The 26,562-nt window shown below is 35.5% G+C and overlaps 1 pseudogene; it reads left to right on the top strand.

Moving 5' to 3' along the window:
* Nucleotides 1-153: 153 nt before the first annotated feature.
* Nucleotides 154-26,562, top strand: part of LOC149559806 (NF-X1-type zinc finger protein NFXL1 pseudogene) — a 63,984-nt pseudogene continuing 37,575 nt past the window's right edge.

The following is a 26,562-nucleotide window of genomic DNA, read 5'->3' as shown; positions in this document are numbered from 1 at the left end:
TAGAAGGTGCAGGAATGTCCTCCTGCCTCTATGAATCCTCTGGGACTGTTGTACATGACAAAATATGTCTAATCTGAGATCTCATGTCACGAAGTGGAATCCCTGAGAGTGTAGATAATGCTCAATATGCATCTAAAAGATTAGATGCTAAATATGATGCCAAACGATGCAGTGCATCCACCTTTAAGACTGCAAAAATGTCTACAGGAGAAGGTATGTCTGCAATTCCATAATCATCATCAATAGGTGTGCTAGATGATGTAGCTGTGGGAGTGGTACGTCGAGACCGTAGCATATATCGACTACATCGATCAGAAGAAATCTTGTGTAACTATGTGGTGATGGTGGTGATGCTCGAAAAAATTTGTGTCCTAATTGTGTCATCAGGAACACTCTCACCTGTAGTAGCCATCTGTGGACCTCTCGGCATAACCAAAAGGTTTGGACCCACCATTTCCCATTTGTTAATGGGCACAAGAGTGTCCATGGGTCTAAATCTGTCAGAAAGTCTCCCCTAACCCTGCCCAACATGCCCTGGATAATCTGTATAGTCAACATCATAGTGTAAATGAAATTCTGCGAACAATTGTTTGCAGAAATATAGGGGGAACTCATCCTTCTATGGCCATCTATGATGAGTAGCCAACCAACGAGGATACATCAATGGTGCAACGAGTGGATCAGTACACTTTGTCGCAGAGTAGCCTCTGACTCTGTGATGATCTGCATAAGATGGAAACATGGTTTTCACCATGCCGATGGAAACCTCAGTATCAATCTGTGTGTACTTCACAATGCCAGTGACACTGTGAGATAAAGAAGAATAAAATGTCTCAATGCTCATATCATCAAAAGGGTTGTATGATTCAACTGTCTGAATCATACGAAATAACTCCTCTCACATCGCTATGACCTTCTCCCTATTAGGGAGGGTGGTAGAAGAGGAAAGCGAGGTATCCAAAACCTGCATAGCACGAGATAATCTTGCCACTGTATCTCTAAATAACTGTTGTCTATCATGGGTGGAGGTCGATCTACGTGTTGTACCAGACTCAGTACTCTGACCCCCACCACGAACACTAGCATCCCCTGAGGATGCAAGAGCACAATCCCTAGAACCAGATGCCATAATGTATATATGAAAATAAATATGAGAATATGAATGTGAAGCTACAATCTGAGTGATAAATATCTAGAGATCTGCACATGCATATATATACAAATATAAACATATAAGTCTATTTAAATTAAAATAATTAAAAGTTAAATTTAATTTGAAACACATGTACATATAAATACACAACATTACATGTATGGTGCTAAATGAACAATCATGTAACATACATATGTATTTTAAAACAAATTATCTTAGAGACCATATCTAATGTACATTGTAACGTGCTCATGCAAATGTGAAAAATAAATATTCGTACATGTACATGTATATGCAATAAAAATAAAATAAAATTTCTTGATTAAATGATAACTAAGTGCACACATGTACATACATGCAATAAAAAAATATAATTCTTGACTAAAATCTAAATTTTGATGTAAATGCTTTGATGATTATGGGGAGTGTAGATGAGAGTTAGGACATAGGGATAGAAAAAATTGTTACTAGATAAGTAAATGAGTTTAGTTAGCGAATGTTAATTTACAATTTAGAACTCATGACTTAATTTAGTAGTTTGAATTAGAGTTAAGAATGTTAATAAAGTAAATGGGATATAGTTTTATTAAGGTTGATAGTAAGGTCAGTCTATTATGTGCTAGTAAACATATGAATACCTATTACAACCTATAACAGACGTAATGACCTAGTAGGAGTCTCTAGGTCCCCTTAACATATATATGGATAAAAATACCTAGAAATGTATCATGAGGTCGTTATGTGTCATTTGATAATGTAAGAATCATCATTACCTAATAATACATATTAAGAGTTATTAGAACCTAAAAAAAATAGTATGACCTATTACGACTCCTATGTCCCCTTAAGACAGACATGTATGGATAACATATTGAAAAATGCAGTTGACATAAGTGATCAAGTAATGTGTTGTTTGGTAATGTAAGACTCATTATTACCTAACAATACCTATTATGTGCTAGTAAACATATGAATACCTATTACAACCTATAATAGATGTAATGACCTAGTACAAGTCCCTAGGTCCCCTTAACATATATATGGATAAAAATACCTAAAAATGTATCATGAGGTCATTATGTGTCATTTGGTAATGTAAGAATCATCATTACCTAATAAGACCTATTATATCCTAATAATACATATTAAGATTTATTATAACCTATAAAAAATAGTATGACCTATTACGACTCCTATGTCCCCTTAAGACACACATGTATGGATAACGTATTGAAAAATGCAGTTGACATAAGTGATCAAGTAATGTGTTGTTTGGTAATGTAAGACTCATTATTACCTGACAATACCTATTATGTGCTAGTAAACATATGAATACCTATTACAACCTATAACAGACGTAATGACCTAGTAGGAGTCCCTAGGTCCCCTTAACATATATATGGATAAAAATACCTAAAAATGTATCATGAGGTCATTATGTGTCATTTGGTAATGTAAGAATCATCATTATACCTAATAAGACCTATTATATCCTAATAATACATATTAAGATTTATTAGAACCTATAAAAAATAGTATGACCTATTATGACTCCTATGTCCCCTTAAGACACACATGTATGGATAACGTATTGAAAAACGCAGTTGACATAAGTCATCAAGTAATGTGTTGTTTGGTAATGTAAGACTCATTATTACCTGACAATACCTATTATGTGCTAGTAAACATTTGAATACCTATTACAACCTATAACAGACATAATGGCCTACTAGGAGTCCCTAGGTCCCCTTAACATATATATGGATAAAAATACCTAGAAATGTATCATGAGGTCATTATGTGTCATTTGGTAATGTAAGAATAATTATTACCTAACAATAACTAGTTGTTAAAATGAACATCATCAATATCTAAGTGTGGTTCATTCGGTTAGTAGAGGGCCTATGTTATGGTTAGAATGTGGCATGGGTTATGATTGTAGTTAATATAAGGTTATGTTAGAAGGTGTATTTAATGTCAAAATTAATTTCACCATAAGATATTATTGTTTCACCACTAGATCCATCAGGTTATGTTAGAAACTGAATAATGTTCCCTAAAGGTTTGCTACATTTTTTACTAATATTTTTTTACATGTTTACCTCATAACCTAATATTTTTCTATATTTTAACCTAATGTTTTTCCTAATGTTTTTCTAAACTTTAACCTAATGTTTTTCTATATTTTAACCTAATGTTTTTCCTAATGTTTTTCTATATTTTAACCTAATGTTTTTCTATATTTTAACTTAATGTTTTTCTACACTTTTAACTAATGTTTTTCTATATTTTACCCTAATGTTTTTCCTAATATTTTTCTATATTTTAACTTAATGTTTTTCTACACTTTTAATTAATGTTTTTCTACGTTTTTATCTCATTGTTAACTACATTTTTGCTAACAAATCAATTTAAATACCATTCTAAAATAATCTAAAATAATTTAAATAATTTAAACATATTAAAAAATAAACAATTTAAAGCATTTCACTCACAAAATATGTCAAAAACAACTATTTTAAGTACGATTAACATCTATTAATCAAAAAATATGTTTAAAAACTATTAAAAAATGGGGAGGAAAAAACTACCAACCGGTTACGGCCGAAACCCTTAACCCGCTCTCCAAACATTCAGGAACCGCAACAGTAACAATGATAGCCGCTAGAGGTTTGCGCCGAGTTTTATTCTGGCTCAGGGTTTCGGCCGGAACCCTTTCGACCGAACCTATTTTGGCCAAAATAGTGTGCGCCATGTAGGCACGCAAAACTGCCACGTGTGTATGGCCAGATCTGTTACGGCCGAAAGGGTTTCAGCCGAAATGGTACAAGATATCACAAACGGTGACAGAGCTTTGTGCTTTTACCCAAAGATAACCTTTATTACCTAAAGGGCACCAAATGTCTCAATGAAAACAACACCACAAGAAGAGCCCAAAAAAAAATTTATGTCCCAACTCAAACAATTAGATGAGAAAAAATGTTATTGAAGCTCGATGCTAGCATCTCCAAGGTCCCCAAGCCAACTACGAGATTGTGCTATAAATCCAATATCTGTGGTTTCCAATCCCTAATGATAGTTGTGCAAACTAAAAATTCCTATCAATGTCTCTATCTTATCAAGTTAGATAAATGTGAGTTATCAACAAATATTTCTCTCTTAGGAAGCACATGCATAAATAATAAAGAGGGAAATCCCAAAAATCCATTTTCTAGAGGATTTTGACCTAATGCATAATAATCATATTAAATTTCAAAAGAATCAAACTGATAGCTAGTATCCACATGTATATTTTCATCCCATGATTTATATTTATTATCTATTATAGTAATAGGTAGCTCTACAAGTTGTTTCAGATCACTCCTCAAATTTTGTCTAACACACCATGGTGATTTATTGAAGTACCTTTCATGTGTTGCCACAGAAGATGGCATAGCTTGCAATGAATGTGCACTCTAAGTACACTTACTTTCAACTTTTTCCTTCATTGTTTGGAATGTGGTCATCACTATCTAAGGTAGGCCAGATCATTAAATCATAAGGGTATGTGCAAGATCATGGTGTGTCAAAAAGTGGCGATGTGAAAAACATGTAGTTTTGAAACACCTAAAAGTGTTTCAAAATGTGCTTTGACTCTTTTCCCACCCATCCTGGTACCAAAACAAAAATGTAATACCTTGCTTGATCGGGTATCTAATTTGAGAATAGGTATCCAATTTGAGAATGGGTGTCTGATTTGGGGATGGGTATCCAATTTTAGAACGAGTATTCGATTTGAGAATGGGTACCCGATCTATGTTCCCAAATTATGGCACCAAATTCAAATGTAAAGGGAGTGGGGACTAATTTTTAAGATAAACTTTGATTTTTATTTACCAAACTCAAAGGGGGAACCAATTTTTAAGTTATATCAAGTCCTCCTATAATATAGTTATAGCATAATCGGGGGGGGTACCAATTATTATATATAGTTACTAAAATTTATTATATAGTATTAAATGATAATAATAATTTATTATATAATTATTTTATATATAGTTATTACTTATTATATATAAAATATTATTTATTATATAATTATTTGATATATAGCTATTACTTATTATATATTATTATATTATTATATATCATATATTTTATTATTATATATTATATATATTAGTAACCTAAGTTAATAAACTATATGATGATGTATGTTCCTAGGGGTCCCCCTAGGGACATACATGTGTTCCAATGAGTTCAATTGGGTCATGGGATACCCTAATTATATATCATATATTATTATTATATATCATATATATTATTATTATATATCATATATATTATTATTATATATTATATATTAGTAACCTAAGTTAATAAACTATATGATGATATATGTTCCTACGGGTCTCACTAGGAACATACATGTGTTCCAATGAGTCCAAATGGGTCATGGGATACCCTATGACCCATTTTGACTCATTATATGACAACATATCTTCCTAAGGGTCAAAGGATGCCTAGGGACATATATCTTGTGTTTCAACAGGTAGAAAGGGGTTATGGAAAATCTTATAACCCCTTTCGACCTAATACATGATAACATATGTTCTTAGGGATCCTATGACCTTTATAGACATATATGTTGTGTTCCAATTGGTCAAAAGGGTTCAAAGGGTATCCTGTGACCATTTCAAGCCATTACATGACAACATATGTTCATAGAGTATCCTGGGTCTCACTAGGAACATATGTTGTCATGTAATGGGCCGAAAGGGGTCATAGGGTATCTGATGACTCCTTTTGACCCATTGGAACACAACATGTATGGCACTAGGGTATTAGGACCTCTAGGAACATATGTTATCATGTAATGGATCATAACACACATGATGATAAGGGTCCTAGGAGCATAACACACATGATGATAAGGGTCCTAGGACCCCTAGAAACATATGTTCTCATGTAATGTGTCAAAAGAGGTCATAGAATACCCTATGACCCCTTTCTACGCATTGGAATATAAGAAGCATGTCCTAGGGGTCATAAGATACCCTTTTACCCATTTTTATCCATTGGAACACAACATATATGTCCCTAGGGGACCTAGGATCCCTAGGAACATAAATTTTCATGTATTTGATTGAAATGGGTCATTGGTTATCCTATGACCCCTTTCAACCCATTTCAACACAACATGCTTATCCCTAGAGATCTTAAGACCCACAAGAACATATTTTTTCATGTAAAGGTTCCAAAAGGGCCATAGGATATCATTTAACCCAATTCAACCCATTGGAACATAACATGTATGTCCCTAGGGGTCCTACAAACCCTATAAACATATTTTATCATGTAATAGGTTGAAATGTGTCATGGCATGCCCTATGACCCCTTTTTATCCATTATAACACATCACGTATGTCCCCAGGGTTCCTAGGTCTCATAGGAACATAAACCATGTGTTTGAATTGGCTGAAAGGGGTCATAGGGTTCCCAATGACCCCTTTTCATACGTTAAATGATAACATATGTTGATAGGGGTCCTAGAACCCCTAGGAAAATATATCATGTGTTCAAATGAGTCAAAAAGGATCATAGAGTACCCCATGGCCCCTTTCAATACATTATATGACAATATATGTTCTTAGAGATCCTAGGACCCCTAGGGACATAAATCATGTCATTAAAAGGGTTGAAAGGGGTCATAGGTTGACCCATTAAATGATAACATATGTTCCTAAAGGTCCTAGGACCACTAAAAAAAAAAATCATGTATTCGAATGTATTGAAAGGGGTCATAGAGTACCCTATGACCCCTTTTGACATATTTCATGATAACATGTCTTTCAGGGTCCTAGAACCCCTAGTGACATATTATAATTATGGGTCAAAAGAGGTAATAGTATAACCTATGACCCCTTTTGACACATTTTATTACGGGGACCCTTAGGGACATATTGTAATTGTTTATATGGATCAAAAGGAGTGATAGGATGACCTTATGACCCCTTTCGACATGTTTCATGACAACATATGTCTCTAGGGGTCCTAGGACTCCTAGGAACATGTTATAATCATTTATATGGGTCAAAAGGGGTCATGGGATAACTTATGACCCCATTCAACATATTTCTTTACAACATTTGTTGCTAGGGATCCCAGGACCCCTAGGGATATATTATAATCATTTATATGGGTTGAAAGTTTGACACATTTCATTACAACATATGTCTCTAGGGGTCATAGGACCTTTAGGGACATATTATAATCATTTCCATGGGTCAAAAGAAGTCATAGGATGACCTATGACCCCTTTTGACACATTTCATTACAACATATGTCTCTAGGGGTCGCAGGACCCCTAGGGACATATTATAATTGTTTATATGGGTCAAAAGAGTTCATAAGATAACCTATGACCCCTTTTGACAAATTTCATGACAACATATGTCTCTAGGGGTCCCAAGACCCCTAGGGAGATTTTATAATCATTTATATGGGTCAAAAGAGATCATAGGATAACCTATGACCCCTTTCAACATGTTTTAGTACAAAATATGTCTCTATGGTTCCTAAGACCCCTAGGGACATATTATAATCATTTATATGAGTTGAAAAGGGTCATAGGATAACCTACAACCCCTTTTGACACATTTCATGACAACATATGTCTCTAGGGTCCTAGGAACTCTAAGGATATTTTATAATTGTTAATATGGGTTGAAAGGAGTCATAAGATAGCCTATGACCCCTTTCAACACATTTCATTACAACATATGTCTCTAAGGGTCATAAGACCCCTAGGGAAATATGATAATCATTTATATGGGTCAAAAGACCTATGACCCCTTTTGACACATTTCATTACAACATATGTCTCTAATGGTCATAGGACCCCTAGGGACATATGATAATCATTTATATGGGTCAAAAGGGGTCATAGGTTAACCTATGACCCCTTTTGACACATTTCATGACAACATATGTCTCTAGGGGTCCCAGGACCCCTAAGGACATATTATAATTATTTATATGGCTCAAAAAGGGTCATAGGATAACCTATGACCCCTATAGAAATATTTCATTACAACATATGTGTCTAAGGGTCCTAGGACCCCTAGGGACATACTATATTTATTTATATGGGTTGAAAGGGGTCATATGATGACCTATGACCCCTTTCGACACATTTTATTACAACATATGTCTCTAGTGGTCCTAGGACCCTTAGGGAAATATTATTATCATTTATATGGGTCGAAAGAGGTCATAGGATGACCTATGACCCCTTTCAACACATTTCATTACAACATGTCTCTAGGGGTCCTAGGACCCCTAAGGACATATTATATTCATTTATATGAGTCGAAAGGGGTCATACAATGACCTATGACCCCTTCTGACATAGGTATGTGCAAGATCATGGTCAACCAAACTATGGCCTTAAGTGGCAATGAAAAATCAGCAAATCAGGGTTATGTCAATTTGACACATGACCCCTTTCGACATATTTCATGACAACATATGTCTTTTGGGGTCTTAGGACCCCTGGTGACATATTATAATCATTTATATCGATCAAAAATGGTAATAGTATAACCTATGACCCCTTTTGACACATTTCATTACAACATATGTCTCTAGGGGTCTGAGGACCCTTAGGGATATAGTATAATTGTTTATATGGGTCGAAAGGAGTCATAGGATAACCTTATGACCCCTGTTAACATGTTTCATGACAACATATGTCCCTAAGGATCTTAGGACTCCTAGGAACATATTGTAATCATTTATATAGGTCAAAAGGGGCCATGTGATAACCTATGACCCCATTCAACACATTTAATTACAACATATGTTACTAGGGATCTTAGGACCCCTAGGGACATATTATAATCATTTATATGGGCTGAAATGGGTCATAGTAAAACCTATGACCCCTTTCAACACATTTCATTACAACATATGTCTCTAGGCATCACAAGACCCCTAGGGACATATTATAATCATTTATATGGGTCAAAAAAGGTCATAAGATAACCTATGACCTTTTTCGACACATTTCATTACAACATATGTCTCTAGGGGTCCTAGGACCCCTAGGGACATATTATAATTATTTATATGGGTCGAAAGGGGTCATAGGATGACCTATGACCCCTTTTGACACATTTCATTACAACATATGTCTTTAAGGGTCCTAGGACCCCTAGGGACATATTATAATTGTTTATATGGGTTGAAAGAGGTCATAGGATGACCTATGACCCATTTTGACACATTTTATTACAACATATGTCTTTAGGGGTAACATATTATAATTGTTTATATAGATCAAAAGAGGTCATGGGATAACCTATGGACCCTTTTGACACATTTCATTACAACATATGTCTCTAGGGGTCCCAGAACCGCTAGAGACATATGATATTCATTTATATGGGTCAAAATATTGACACGTTTCATGACAACATATGTCTCTAGGTGTTTTAGGACCCCCAAGGACATATTATAATTATTTATATGGGTCAAAAGGGGTCATAGGATAACCTATGACACCTTTTGACACATTTGATTACAACATATGTCTCTAGGGATCCTAGGATCCTTAGGGATATATTATATTCAATTATATGAGTTGAAAGGGGCCATACGATGACCTATGACCCCTTTCAACATGTGTATGTGCAAGATCATATTCAACCAAACTATGGCCTTAAGTGGCAGTGAGAAACTAGCAAATTAGGGTTATGTAACCTTGACACATAATTTTAATGTGGTTCTAGACTTTATATCAAAAATTTGTAAGAAAATAATCTGTAGGAAATTGAATGTAGTTTCTAAACTACTAGGCCTTATCTAGAGAAAAAAATATTTGATTGCTCAAAATTTTGGATTTTAATGTAGCACTACGAAAATTTTTAGGATAAAAATAAAAAGTAGGTGTATGTCTAACCACCTTAATCAAAATCAAATGATAATATTTTTTAATATAGTTATAGATATAAAAAGTAGACTCATTCTTAGATGTGACACATATTTTTGGGTATTTTTATTTCAAATAAATAATTAAATATGAACTTTCTACTAAAACATTTTTCAGAAAAGAAAAACTCTCGAGTCTAACCACCTTAACTAGTTGAAAACTTTACCAAAAAAAAAATTCCCTTATACTAGGCGAAGCATAGAATGTGATGCAACTTTTGGATTTAAAAAATGTTATACCATTTGAAAGTTATAGTTACTTTTCAATCAGTATGTCAATCAGCACTCTACAATCATCTTCATTGAAAATTAACTAATAAATACTTATCAAACTCAGAATTTGATAGCAATTATATCGATGGAATCTTGAGAGTGTTATAAAAAAACCCTTTTTGTTTCATTCAACTTCAATGAAAATAACATTGTCAGATGGCTACCCAAAGTCTGAGTGTCAATGAAACCCTTCTCAAACACATTTTTTGGGTTGACTAAACATGATTGGTAAATACCAAGCCTAATCGGATACCTGATATGAAATTGGCTATCTGATTGTTAGAAATAATCAAGACTAGCTAGGTTGCTAAGAGGGGAGGGGTGAATCAATAACCTCAAAAACTTTAGATCAATTCAAAACTTAACCATATAAATCATTCAACATTCATTTATATAATCTACTACATGCATGAAATAGATAAACATTCATAACACATGAACACAATATTTTGGTGACCTAGAAACCTTCCAAATAGAAAGTAAAATAGGGGTGGGGATGATACCCACAAAACTTCACTACTGTAGTATAAAGTTGGCTTGTTAGGGATTACATTGACCACATCGGATGATCTACCCTATTAAGAGCAATTTGGACTACTCGATCCACCTTATTAGAGGTTTTACAAACATACAATGAAGTATGCACTCTATTAAGAGATTTATACAAAGACTGTTAAGTCTACCTTGTTAAAGGATTTAGAAAACTAATTCACCTGTCAGGATGAAATAGTAGATCTGACTTACAATTTGATTTCTGATTAGATCCTTGAAGTACAGATCACCTCTTGTGACTTATATGACTTTGTTGCTCCTTTTAGACCTTGCTGAATACTTTTCTTTTCTATTGATTTGTATTCACTCTTCTTAAAATATCACATATCTATTCCTTGACATACTCATGATATATTGCAAATTATACAATATGCTACATATATATCATTCCAATGTTTACAATTACAAGGTCACGTAAAACACAAGTAAATAAAATATTACTGAGTCAGCCAAACAATAGAAAACTCGAGTTCTTCAAGTTGATTTGGTGACCTTTTGATACATGACGTCCACTGCATTACTCGGCATCATCATGCACTTAGTAGAAGTAGAAGCTCGGTCCATACTAACCACACAATGTAGCTTGGAACTTGGTAACCATTGGAACCTCGATAGATATAGTGTCACTCGGTAGATACTAAATCCTTTGTTTACTTTGCTATCACTCAGTAAATACTACACATCCATCACTCGATAGAAATTGGCTTTACATCATGCAGACTGATAACTTGGTAGGCACTATAAAGCTCGATAACCACTATCTGTTCAGTGAACATTGTAAGCTTGGTATACACTATTGAATTGCACACTCACTAGGTAGCTTCAGGAATGCTCGATGTGAACTACTTAATTGATGAATTTACTAGGTAACCATTGAATGCTCAGTATAAATTGTAGATTGAGTGATGATCTTGGTAACCTTTCAGAATCAAATAAGTGTTATCACTAATGGAAAATACAACATAATGCCAACAATCTCCCCATTTGGCATTAGTGACAAAAATATTTATGAGCCAAAACTTATGTACACTGACATACTAATTTTTTATTTTTCAAAATTGATCTTTGTAAAACTATTGTATGTACATATCTTACATATCTCACATATCTCACATATCTCCCCCATACATATGGCATAATATATGCATAGCCTCTTTGTACACATCAATCTATTTTCTCCACTAGTCTCTTATCATCACTTACTATCACTTACTCCCCCTTTTTGACAATAATAACAAAGAGATATGAAAAACATTCAAATAGAGACATCAAAATGGAGAGAAATCTAGAGTTACCTTGAGAATAAGAGCCAACGTCTTATCCCAATTGTCTTGCAAACCTTTGCAGGTGGAGAGTGCCACCTGAACTTCTACAGAAAGTTCAATCATATGATCTGCTATAGAAAATTGCTACCCTGGACCAATGTTTTTTAATATGCAATGTGTTTTTGCATTGACTCCAAACTAGAAGGATCATATTTGGTATATCAATCAATGTAGACCGAATCCTAGCTTCCTCTCTTAGTAATTCTACCTGAATTTTTGACAAAAATCTCACCTTCATGTGATGTGTTGAGCTTGAACTATGGTCAAGTTGTAGCTTTTAAGCACTTGCTTTCATATCAACATCAATCTTATTCAATTTCTCCTTTATATCCTTAGTATACTCGGTAACATCACAAATCTTTCCAAAAAGTGATGTTACATTGGTGAAAGATTGCTCAAGATTGCTCAAAATTGAAGATAACTATACCCGATTAATGGCAATGTGCTAAGTAATGTGCTCAAGCACTTTATTATCAAACTTTTTCTCTGCCTTCTCAATGAGCTTTTCTTGTCTAGAGGTATCCTTATTGAACTTATTCAGAACTTCTTCCAATTGCAAAAAAATGTGTTCAGATGAGTCCGCATCAACACATATAGCCTCAATTATTATATTTTTGGCATTTTCAATTATAGTTAACTCTCTATCTCTCTCATCTCTAAGCTTCTTCTACCTTTCCTTTTGCTCTAAAAGTTGACTGACCAATATCATTTCATTAGTTGTGGTAGTGTCCAGATCTATCTTAGGAATAACAATTTCTTTGTCCAAGTCTATGTCTTCATCAATTGCTTCGCTAGTAAGCAAAATTTTTAGAGGAGTCTTTGGTTTTACTTCTGAACTTACTTCTTTGGAATTAGAAATGGAAACAATAGTAGAAGTAGCTAGACTTTCAGTGAAAACTTGAATTGGTCCAACTAAAGGAAAACTAAGAGAGGTACTAACTATATCCAAAAGTGATGTGCTTCCCAAAAATTAAGTACCAATAAGTGGTATACACACTGGAATACTTAGAACTAAAGAACTGACTGGAACAAAAACTGGTGTAGTTAAAGTTGTAGTTGACAAAACTATAGAACATACTAGAAAACTTACTATACATGGTGTTGAAGAAGTTGATGCAATTGGAGAACTGGTAGTTGTGGATATTGTTGAAGTAGATTTCTCAAGAGCTGATGAAGAGGGTTGCAGCTCAGTAGATGAAATGGCTGATAGTTCCATTGTAGATACCTAGATCTATGAGGTAGCAGGTGATGATTCTGTAGATAATATATCTGTGGTGGTGGCAATAATACTTGTTGAAGCTATCTCCAACCCTAATGATGTAGCAAATTTAGGTGGATAATTAGGAAGAGAAGCAATGACTTCTACTGCAATTTTCATTGGATCATCTTCTTCATCTTCTTCCTTGTCTTCCTCTTTAGCTTCTTCCTCTTTCTCTTCATCATCAACCTTTAGTGCTTGATAGTCTTTAGCATCAAATGTAACACATGGAGTTTTATCCTTTTCATCATCATGGTCACCATCATCATCCTTGATTTCCACTAGGTCATCACTGGGCTTATGTAGATGATAGATGTTCTTCCACATGCTCAATATCTTTGATTAAAATCAAAAATGCATGGAATCTAATCATCATTTTACCTTCATCATTCTTCATTACTACCTTCACTTCTGCATCTTTAAGATTTGGTAGTAGCTTCCTCAAAGACTGTTCATATATATTTTTTGTTGTTTGTATAGTTGACTCCCACCTTGGCTGCAATCTTGCCAATAATTCCTTTTAAATTTGTGGAGCAATCTGATTAGGGGAGTACTTCCACTTTCCCATTTTTGTGAGTACCAATTCCTCAATCTACATCTTCTTAGCATTAGTCCTTGTCTCAAACTTTAGAGCCTTGAAGTTTGTGATGCCTACTCCTTCTTCCATCTATTTCAATCTTTCCTGGAAGGTAAGTGGGGATTTGCTAAGCACAACTTCACCTTTACCTTTTCCTCTTCTAGTGAAAATAGCTATGGAGGCCTTTGGTGGCTTGGTAATGATTACCCTACCCTTCTTCTTGGTTGACTCTACCTCCTTCTCTGATTCTTGTTCTTCTCCTTCTTCTTCTCCTTCTTCTTCATCCTCTCCTTTACCCTTAGTAAGTAGTAGAGGGCCAATGGCAGTTTTCATCTTAGCTAGCTTTCTCTTTCCTTTTCTCATTGCCTAGGGTAGCTTGATTTCAAGCTCAATTCCTGCGTTGGCCTCATCATATGTACCAAAAACTGGTTACTTGGGATCTACAAATTCATTCACCATCTCTTCAATGATGTCTCTAGTTTCATCAATATTGACCTCATATGGGAGAGGTTTTACCCATGCAACTTGGGGCCTAACTGCCTGAATGTAAACTCTATCATAGTCAACCGTGAAACACACATCATCTTTATAATCCTCAATGGATTTGGGTGGAATCCTGAACCCGTTGTTCATTCTTTCCTTAAAATCTTCAAAATAATTGTCCATAATGTTGTTAAAGTTTACACCCATTTCTGTAATGAACTCATTTATCTGATATAGAATAGGAACATCTTTTCTCCACACAATAGAACCTTTAGATGGGAAAAACTTTTGGACATAAAAGAAAAGATATGTCAACAAAGAACCAAATTTACAAGAGTTGTCCTTTGATGTCCTAATACTATCCATATTATTTTTCAATTATATCAGCAATAACTTTGACAAATCAAATACCATGTTTTTCTTCACAACCTTAAATGCTAAGTCCACTACCTCACATGGCATGTTGTTCAATCAACTAGAGCTGTAAATTTTGTGAGCAGTTACATGAATACCAAACCTCAGTTCTACATCAAAAATAGTGCTAATTTTCAAACCTCTACCATCCCACTCAACTAGTGTTTTCTTTTGGAATTTGTCCTAACCTAGGGTTTTGGTAGATTTTTCTTTACTCAGCATGGGGAGACCAGTAATCACGTGAATCATCTTCTTGGTTATTAACACAAGCTTCTCTAACCATAGTTGACCATTGTGTACATGATTGAGAATGTATCTAATCCACTTAATTTGAAAACTTCTTGGTAGGTGTGTGATATGAGTTAACCCTTTTGTTTCAAGATGTTTATGCTCGAGTTTTAATGAACCATCAACATGCATTTCCTCTAATGTACTATCCATCTCTAGGGTTTTAATTTCTTGAATAGAACACTTAAAATGAGTGTGTATATCATTAATCAAAAGTACCTTGGGTGGAATATGGGATTGAGCTCCATTAGGATCGAGTGCCTCCACAACTGCTAGAACTAGTTTGAAGTTTAGTGCTTTCCACTCCACACCCTTAACCAACATTTATGAACCTCTTTTCACTTTTCTACTACTTGTATTCCCAAATGCCATTCCTACTCGATAAGTGAAAGAAATTTTCAAACAAATTCTTTGCTAGAAATTTTCTCAAAATTGCTTGGAATTGCTTGTGTGCACTAGGAAATCTCTTAGCTCTATGAATACTAAAGTCACGATGAAAAATGAAGTCAAACTTTTCCCTTTTTGATGAAAATTCACCATTAATGTTAGGTACCATACTGATGTAGTGTGTGATAGATTGACATCCACTCACTAGCTTGATAGAAACATGTGACTCAGTGATCAAACAAACTTTCCATTACTCTCGACCTAGCTCGGTTGAGTCTGTGACTAACCTCACTCGATAAGGCTTGATCTCATGTGATCCCTTTGTATCTAAAATACTGATTTGGATCTTCTACTTTCTTCCATTTGGAACTGCTCAAGATTTGGCTTGATAATATAGTTCTAGTTCCTCCTTCATGAATCTAATTGGAAATGGAGGAGTCAGCCACTCCTTGAGTGACATTGCCATCATTTGAATTGTTTTTCTCGATAGATTTGGGAATCCACTACTGTCTCATCTGCTTCTTGATGTTGTCAGGTTTAGCCTTCTTCTCATCTTCAACTCTTCCTATATTCATGCAATTTTTTGCTATGTGACCAATTTCAGTACATGTATAACATCTTACTGTTGAATCTCTCTTTCTCAAGTGATGCCTTGTGCAGTCCATGCCAATGTGTCCATATTCTCCACAATAGTGACATCTACACCAAGTGTTGTAGTCCCAACCAAATATTTCTTTGACAATTTATTCAGATGAATTGCACGATTTGGATCTACATTCAGATGCCTTATGACATTATTTCTTGCATTTGTGACATTTGCCTTCAAATTTTGGTTTCTTCTTGCATTCATTAGCTTTATGACCATATTTACTACAATTGTAGAATTTTCCATTGAATTTTTCCTTTCCATTGTTATAGAATTTGTTTTATGTATGACCTAACTTACCATAGTGATTTCAAGTAGGTCTTTGATACCTTTGGGGACATTGTTTGGAAGATTCACCTTCTTCTTTGTATCCAAGTCCTACTTTACCTTTTTGCCTATGAAGAATCTCCTCACTTAGTTGATTCAGTTGATCCATATCTGCTTGAGATTTCATCATCCTTTCATTGAGTTGTTTTTTAGAGATTAGATCAGCTTTCAATCTTTCATTGATTTGTCTTTCGGTGATCAGATCATTCTTTAAATTTTCATTTTCAGATCTCAGATTCATGATTTCTTCATTTGCATTAGAGAGCTGATTAATAAGACTTTCTTGCTGAAGGGATTGATTTTGATTTACATTGTTCCTTGCCTCCACATCTTCACTTGCCTTATTCCTTTGTTCCAAGATTTCATAGATTCTTATTGACTGAACATCTTGTTCTCTTTTCAATTTTTTTACCTCTTCTTGTAGAGAGCCATTCTTTTCTAGGAGTTCTTTGATTGCTTCATTAGCTTTACCTAAATTGCTTGATGGGAAAAAGTTTTCAATCTTTTCTTCAACATATTGGTGGTCTTTCATTTCTTTTGCAAGTTCCTTCCTTCATTTTAGTGATTATGAAAGATGCTCTTTTCCTTCCTTGAGTTGAGTTATGGCCATTTCCAGATCTAGCTTTTGATTATCAATAGCCTTATCAAGTCTAAATATCTCCATTGTCCTTGACCTTTTCTCAAGCTATCAAACTTTATCTTGAGAACCATAGATCTCTGATACCAATTGTTGGAAATAATTAAGACTAGCTAGGTTATTGAGAGGGGAGGGATGAATCAGTAACCTCAAAAACTTTAGATCAATTCAGCACTTAACCATATAAACCATTCACCATTCATTTATCTAATCTACTACATGCATGAAATAGATAAACATTCATAACACATGAACACAGTATTTTGATGACCTAGAAACCTTCCAAATAGAAAGTAAAATTGGGGTGGGGATGATACCTACAAAACTTCACCACTGTAGTATAAAGTTGGCCTGTTAGGGCTTACATTGACCACTTTTGATGATTTTCCCTTTAAGATAAATTTGGACTACTAGATCCACCTTATTAGAGGTTTTACAAACATACAATGAAGTATGCACTTTGTTAAGAGATTTATACAAAGACTGTTAAGTCTACCTTGTTAAAGGATTTAGAAAATTGATTCACCTATCAGGATGAAATAATAGATTTGACTTACAACTTAATTGTTGATTAGATCCTTGAAGTACAGATCACCTCTTGCGACTAATATGACTTTGTTGCTACTTGTAGACCTTGCTAAATACTCTACTTTTCTATTGATTCGCATTCACTCTTCTCAAAATATCACATATCTATTCCTTGACATACTCATGATATATTGCAAATGATACAATACATTACATATATATCATTCCAATTTTTACAATTACAAGGTCAGCTAAAACACAAGCAAACAAAATATTACTAAGTTGGCCAAACTTTAGAAAACTTAGGTTCTTCAAGTTGACTTGGTGACCTTCTCATACATGGAATCCACTACATTACTCGGCATCATCATGCACTCGATAGAAGGAGAAGCTCGGTCCATACTAATCACACAACGTAGCTTGGAACTCGGTAACCATTGGAGACTCGGTAGATATAGTGTCACTCGATAAACACTACACATCCATCACTTGGTAGAAATTGGCTTTACATCATGCAAACTAATGACTCTATAGGCACTATGAAGCTTGGTAACCACTATCTATTCGGTGAACACTGTAAGCTTGGTATACACTATTGAACTGCAAACTCACTAGGTTGCTTCGAGAATGCTCGGTGTGAACTGCTTAATTGATGAACTTATTAGGTAACCATTGAATGCTCAGTATAAACTATAGATTGAGTGATGAGCTCGATAACCTTTCAGAATCGAATAAGTGTTATCACTAATACATCGATTACTATGAATTTTTCAATTGGGAGGGAAACAACCCACATTGGAAATTTTGGAGGGAAATTTGAGAGGAAAGTTTTAGAGAGTTTTAGAGGAAATTTATTTTTGAGAAGTGTGGGCATTAATATTATTATTATATATAATTATTATTATTATTAGCTATTATTATTATATATGATTATAATTATTATTAAATATAGTAATATGTATGATTATTATTATTAAATATAATATAGTTATAAATATAATTATTATTATAACTAAATATAATATAGTAATATATATGATAAATATTATTATTATATATAATAATATATTGTTATTATTATTATTAAATATATAATCTAGTAATATATATGATTACGATTGTTCTATAATCTAATTATATATTATTATTATATTAAAATATACAGTATTATATTATTATTAAATATAATATTGTCATGAAATGCATTGAAGGGGGCCATAGGTTAACTTATGACCCCACTTGACACATTTCACGAAAACATATGTCCCTAGGACCCCTAGTGACCCCTTTCAATGCATTCCCAATGGATCCCCAGGGGTCCTAGGGCTCCTAGGGACATATGTTCTCATGAAATGCATCAAGAGGGATCATAGGTTAGCCTATGACATCATAAGTTAACCTATGACATCATAGGTTAACCTATGAGATCATAGGTTAACCTATGACACCTCTCGATGCACTAAAACCAACCAAATGAGTCCCTAGGGGCTCTAAGGCCCCTAGGGACATATGTTGTCATGAAATGCATCGATAAGGGTCATAGGTTAACCTATGACCCCTCTTGATGCATTCAAACTAACCAAATGTGTACCTAGGGGCCCTAAGGCCTCTAGGAACATATGTTGTCATGAAATGCATCAATAGGGGTCATAGGTTAACCTACAACCCCTCTCGATGCATTGGAACCAACCAAATCTGTCTTTAGGGGTCGTAGGCCCCTAGGGACATATGTTTTCATGAAATGTGTCAAGAGGTGTCATAGGTTAACCTATGACCCCTCTCAATGCATTCAAACCAACCAAATGGGTCCCTTGGGGTCCTAGGGCCCCTAGGGACATAAGTTGTCATTAAATGCGTTGATAGGGGTCATAGGTTAACCTCTAACCCCTCTTGATGCATTGGAACCAAATGCATCCCTAGGGACCCAAGGACCCGTAGGGACATATGTTGTCATGAAATGCATCGAGAGGGGTCATAAGTTAACCTATGACCCCTCTTGACACATTCAAACCAACCAAATGCATCCCTAGGGGTCTTAGGGCCCCTAGGGACATATGTTGTCATGAAATGCATCGAGAGGGGTGATAGATTAATATATGACACCTTTCGATGCATTGGAACCAACCAAATGCGTCCCTAGGGGCCCTAGGACCCCTAGGGACATATGTTGTCATGAAATTCATCGAGAGGGGTTATAGGTCATAGGTTAACCTATGACCCCTCTTGACGCATAAAAACCAACCAAATGTGTCTCTAGGGGTCCCAGGGCCCCTAGGGACATACATTGTCATGAAATATGTTGAGAGGGGTCATAGGTTAACCTATGACCCCTAACCTATGACTCCTCTCGATGCATTAGAACCAACCAAATGCGTCTCTATGAGTCCTAAGGCCCCTAGGGACACATTTGGTTTGTTTCAATGCATCGAGAGGGGTCATAGGTTAACCTATGACCCCTCTCGATGCATTAGAACCAACCAAATGCCTCCCTAGGGGTCCTAGGGCTCCCAGGAACATATGTTGTCATGAAATGTGTTGATAAGAGTCATAGGTTATGACCCCTCTTGATTCATTAAAACCAACCAAATGCATTCCTAGGAGCCCTAGGGACCCTAGGGACATACATTGTCATGAAAAACATCGAGAGGGGTCATAATTTCTTGACACATTAGAACCAACTAAATGCATCCCTAGGGGTCCTAGGGCCCCTAGGGACATATGTTTCCATGAAACGCATCAGTAGGGGTCATAGGTTAACCTATGACCCCTCTTGATGCATTAGAACCAACCTAATGCATCCCTAGGGGCCCTAGGACCCCTAAGGACATACATTGTCATGAAATGCATTGAGAGGGGTCATACATTAACCTATGCCCTTCTCGACATATTAAAACCAACCAAATGTTTCCTTAGGGGTCCTAAGGCCCCTAAGGATATATGTTGTCATGAAATGCATTGATAGGGGTCATAGGTTAACCAATGACCCTTGTCGACGCATTAAAACCAACTAAATGTGTCCCTAGGGGCCCTAGGACCCCTAGGGACATACATTGTCATGAAATCTATCGAGAGGGGTCATAGGTTTACCTATGACCCCTCTCGACACATTAGAACCAACCAAATGATTCCTTAGGGGTCCTAGTGCCCCTAGGCACATACGTTGTCATGAAATGCATTGATAGGGGTCATAAGTTAACCTATGACCCCTCTCAATGCATTAGAACCAAACAAATGCCTCCCTAGGGGCCCTAGAGACCCTAGGGACATACAATTTCATGAAATGGATCGAGAGGGGCCATAGGTTAACCTATGACCCCTCTTGATGCGTTAGAACCAACTCAATGCATCCCTAGGGATCCTAGGGCCCCTAAGGACATATGTTGTCATGAAATGCATCGATAACTTATGACCCCTCTCAATGCATTAAAACCAACCCAATGCGTCCCTAGGGGCCCTAGGACCCCTAGGGACATATGTTTTCATGAAATGCATCGAGAGGGGCCATAGGTTAACCTATGACCCCTCTTGATGCATTAAAACCAACCAAATGCATCCCTAGGGGTCCTAGGGCCCCTAGGGACATATGTTGTCATGAAATGCATCGATAGGGGTCATAGGTTAACCTATGACCCCTCTCGACACATTAGAACCAACCAAATGTGTCCCTAGGGGTCCTAGGGCCCATAGGAACATAGGTTGTCATGAAGGGCCCCTAAGGACATATGTTGTCATGAAATGTGTCAAGACTCTCAATGCATTAGAACCAATCAAATGCATCCCTAGCGGTCCTAGGGCCTCTAAGGACATACATTGTCATGAAATGCATCGATAAGCATATGCATTGGAACCAACCAAATGCATCCTTAAAGTCCCTAGGACCCCTAGGGACATACGTTGTTATGAAATGCATCGAGAGGGGTCATAGGTTAACCTATTACCCATCTCGATGCATTAGAACCAACCAAATGCGTCCCTAGGGGTCCTAGGGCCCCTAGGCACATACATTGTCATGAAATGTTTTGACAGTGCTCATAGGTTAACCTATGACCCCTCTCGACATATTAAAACCAACCAAATGCATCCCTAGGGGCCATAGGGACCCTAGGGACATACTTTATCATGAAATTCATTGAGAGGGGTCATAGGTTAACCTATGACCCCTCTCAACGCATTGAAAGCACCAAAATGTGTCTATAAGACCCCTAGGGACATACGTTGTCATGAAATACATCAAGAAGGGTCATAGGTTAACCTATGACCCCTCTTGATGCATTAGAACCAACCAAATGCATTCCTAGGGCACATATATTGTCATGAAATGTGTCAATAGGGGTCATAGGTTCATCCCTAGGGGCCATAGGAACCCTAGGGACATATGTTATCATGAAATGCATTGAGAGTGGTCATAGGTTAACCTATGACCCCTTCCAACACATTGAAAGCACCCAACTGTGTCCCTAGGACCCCTAGGGACATACGTTGTCATGAAATGCATCAAGAAGGGTCATAGGTTAACTTATGACCCCTCTTAATGCATTAAAACCAACCAAATGCATCCCTAGGGGTCCTAGGGCCCCTAGGCACATACGTTGTCATAAAATGCATCGATAGGGGTCATAGGTTCATCCCTAGGGGCTATAGGGACCCTAGGGACATATGTTATCATGAAATGCATTGAGAGGGGTAATAGGTTAACCTATGACCCCTCTTAATGCATTGAAAGCACCCAAATGCATTGCTAGTACCCCTAGGGACATACATTGTCATGAAATGCATCAAGAAGGGTCATAGGTTAACCTATGACCCCTCTTGACGCATTAGAACCAATCAAATGCATCCTTAGGGGTCCTAGGGCCCCTAGGCACATACATTGTCATGAAATTTGTTGATAGGGGTCATAGGTTAAGATGCATTAGAACCAACCAAATGCGTCCCTAGGGGTCTCAGGGCCCCTAGGGACATACATTGTCATGAAATACATCGATAGGGGTCATAGGTTAACCTATTGCCCCTCTCGACACATTAGAACCAACCAAATGCATCCTTAGGGGCCCTAGGGACATACGTTATCATAAAATGCATCGATCTCGACACATTAAAACCAACCAAATGCATTCCTAGGGGTCCTAGGACCCCTAAGGACATACGTTGTCATGAAATGCATTGATAGGGGTCATAGGTTAACCTATGACCCCTCTCGAAGCATTGGACCCAACCAAATGGATCAGAGGTCATAATAATAATAATAATTACAATAATAATATATGTTGTCTATAATATATTTAATAATTATAGTAAAAATCATAATAATATAATATTATAATCATATATATATATATATATATTAATATATTATATTTATAGGTCATAATAATAATAACATATATTACATTATTATATTTAATAATAATATTAAAAATAATAATAATATAATATAATAATCATATATAATAATAATCTTATATTTATTAATCATACATAATAGTAATCCTATATATATATATATATATTAATCATCATACATTGCCCATAATTCCCTCCAAAAGTTTGGCATCAATATTGGATATCCAATCAGAAATTGGATATTCGATTTATTATCAAGTATCTGATCGTAGATCGAATAATCAGATACTCGATTAAATTGGCATGATTTTTCCAACATATTCCTTGTCACTGCAAACTCGACAACATTGCTTTTTGTAGGCTATTTTCACGGGTGTTGGAAAAATTGACTTTTTGGGGGCCAAACGATCGAAAAAAGTTGTATAATATATCGTTAGGTGTCCGATATTGTCATCTAAATGTGGAGTAGTAATTGTCAAAAGGCTAAATGTAATAAAAAAAGGTATCCAATGAAGACATTGCTGCATATAGGAAAAAGGACAAGGTAAATCACTGAAGGAAAAGACAAGGTATGTTAAATGTGAGTCAAGTTGATGATGTGTTGGTCAAAGGTGAAATCATAGAGTCAGATAATGAATATGTCTAGTCGAGGAATGAAAATGTACTAATTGATAATGATATTGTCGGGATTGAAAATTTAGAGAATGAAAATTTGGAGGATGAAATGCTACCAAGTCATAATGTAAATTGCATGATTGACCATGTCGAACATGACAATGCACAGGAACCTTACATGTCTCCTAATTATAATCAACATGAAGGTTCTAGAACACCAAAATGAATAATTGAAATTGATGAAACAATTATTACCAATTTGTAAGGGAAAAATTCAGAAAGAACCACTTAGTTATGGGCTTCAAGACTATATAAGATGTTTTTCAGCAACAAGACAATGGGGGAGCAATGTTAGCTTTTTATGCACTTATTAAAGATGCAAAAGATAAGAACTATGCTTTCCAAATTGAAGATTCATGTCAATAAAAAATTAGAAAGAAATGTCATTATTGTGAAAAATCTTGTCAATGCTCTCAATAGCATTGAGAAAAATAGCAGGGAGAAGGATAACAGAGTTGCTCAAAGGGTTATTACAACCTCTTTGGTAAGTCATAATTTGAGAAAAGGTAGATATATGAGACAAAATTGTATTGACTTGAACCTAAATCATACTAATTTGAGAAGAGCACTTAGTAGACAAGAGAGAATTGATGATTCTCTTCAAAATGAAACATGGGCTTTTGGTGGGAGACTTCCATGTTTTGATAAGAAGCTATCCGATGATGTGAAGGAAGAAATTACACAATTTTGGTAATCTAGCTCAAGAGTATCACCCAATGTTAAAGATGTGTTAAAGTTGAGAATTGGCACCAGAGACTGCATGCCATATCCTAAACATTATTTGGAGGTAATTCAAACTATGTTGTTCAAACAATTTAGAGAGAGTCATCCAAGTCTTCATATATCACAAAGGGCTTTTGAATCTTTGAAGCCATTTTATTGTGTGCCACTTAAAATTTGAAATACATGTTGTTGCAAATATCATCATGTTGAGTTTTCTATGCACCATGAACTATTATGCTCCATCCATTTTACTTTGCATAGTAAAGAAATGTTAGAGAATTGTGGTGCTAGTGGGCTTCCAAAATCATCAAGGGACTTGCTAGATCAATTATTATGTTGTAGAGTTGACGGTTGTTTCTTTTATAGAAATGCTTGCTTAAATGAGAAGTGTTCACAATGTGGTGGCTTATCCAAGTTTGACACATGTTTCCATGAGGGGTGTGAACAAGATCTTGGAAAGATAATAGTTTTTAAAAAAAGGTATATGAAATGGTCAAATACACATTGAAGAGTGTCGGGGGTGAGGACTCTAAATGTGAATTGGTTGCAAAAGAAATCAGTGTGGCTAGTTTTATTTCAAATTTCAAGACAAATATTTTCTACAAGTATGCAAAACATAGTCATAGGTCTCAATGGTTGGATCAACAATTTAGAATGTGTAAGGAGACTTTTCTCATTGGCACTATTATATTAGTTGTTGACTTTGCTAAGAACTACACATTGCAACCTCAAAATGAGACACAATCTCAGTATTACAACTCTATTTAGATTGTTATTTTCATCCACATCACATATAGACATGCCCCTATAGTTTGGAAGACAATTGGAAGATTATTACAGAGTATCATTTTTATATGAGTGATGATAGATCTCACTCTCATGAGTTTGTGCAACATTGTTTCGAGAATTATTTTCATTTCTTACAAGAGCATGCAATTTCTATGGATAGACATATCATTTGGTCAGATATCATTTCAGGAGCAGAGCTTCTTGATGCTCGTAGTATTGTTGATTGGTGTAGTTTAGCATTATCATGGAGGGGGACTCTTGATTTAGTAGTATGCAGGTTCTTTTGTTTGGTTGAGGAAGGGTCCATAGGTGATAGATCAAATTGTGCTATAGTGAGAGACTCATCAAAAATGCATTCATTCTAGAGCTTTGATTCTAGTATATGGACCATTTGGATCATTGTGAGTTGAGTGAGTGGGTGGACACATGGGCTCCACATTATCTTACTCTATTGTCTATCATACCCTCTATTAGAAATTATGACATGGAAAGTTCACTTGAGCATAACCATCTATCAGATCTTCTTCAGCCAGGACATGTCTTTGCATTGGTTGCACCACAAGGGAATGATGAGAAATTAGAGTATTGGTTAGCACATAAGAGGTAAACAAAAGCTTGCACAACTGGTCATAGATGATGATGGATTCACATATCCTACTAGTTTAGTGGTTTTCATTGGAACATGGCTGCGAACATACATGTTTAGAAGGAATGGAATTCCTACATTCGAAGACTATCAAAAGTACAAAATAATTCTCATATATTCACATCTTATTATAGTAACAAATGTAAAGTTTTTGAAGCATCAAGGAAGACCAAAAGTAAAAGAACTTTTTAGTATTACTAATGCTGATCATGAAGCCCTATTGGAGACCCTAAAATAGAGAGAGGACCCTACTGGAACACTCGACTAGGTATATTTACTTCTCATGTTATTTTCTTCATAATGATTCAATGAACCGATGATTATCTTGTTTAATACAATAAGTTACTAATATTTTTTATGATATTAGAATGTAGGTAGATCATGAAGGGTAACCATGCATCAAGATAAAAAGCTAAATAAGGAATAGAATGAAAAAAAATCTATTCTATTTTTGACACTACAATTTTTGACAATACTTTTATTGACACTACAATTTTTGACACTACTATTTTTGACACTATGATTTTTTGTAGTTATGTATTGATGTAATAATGATGAAACACTTCAT

This window comes from Cupressus sempervirens, chromosome 4, assembly GCF_028749045.1.
Source record: "Cupressus sempervirens isolate cs-2001-9-10 chromosome 4, ASM2874904v1, whole genome shotgun sequence".
NCBI classification, from domain to species: domain Eukaryota; kingdom Viridiplantae; phylum Streptophyta; class Pinopsida; order Cupressales; family Cupressaceae; genus Cupressus; species Cupressus sempervirens.
Note: the sequence above shows the minus strand (reverse complement) of the source record. Positions and strands in the feature narration are given on the sequence as shown.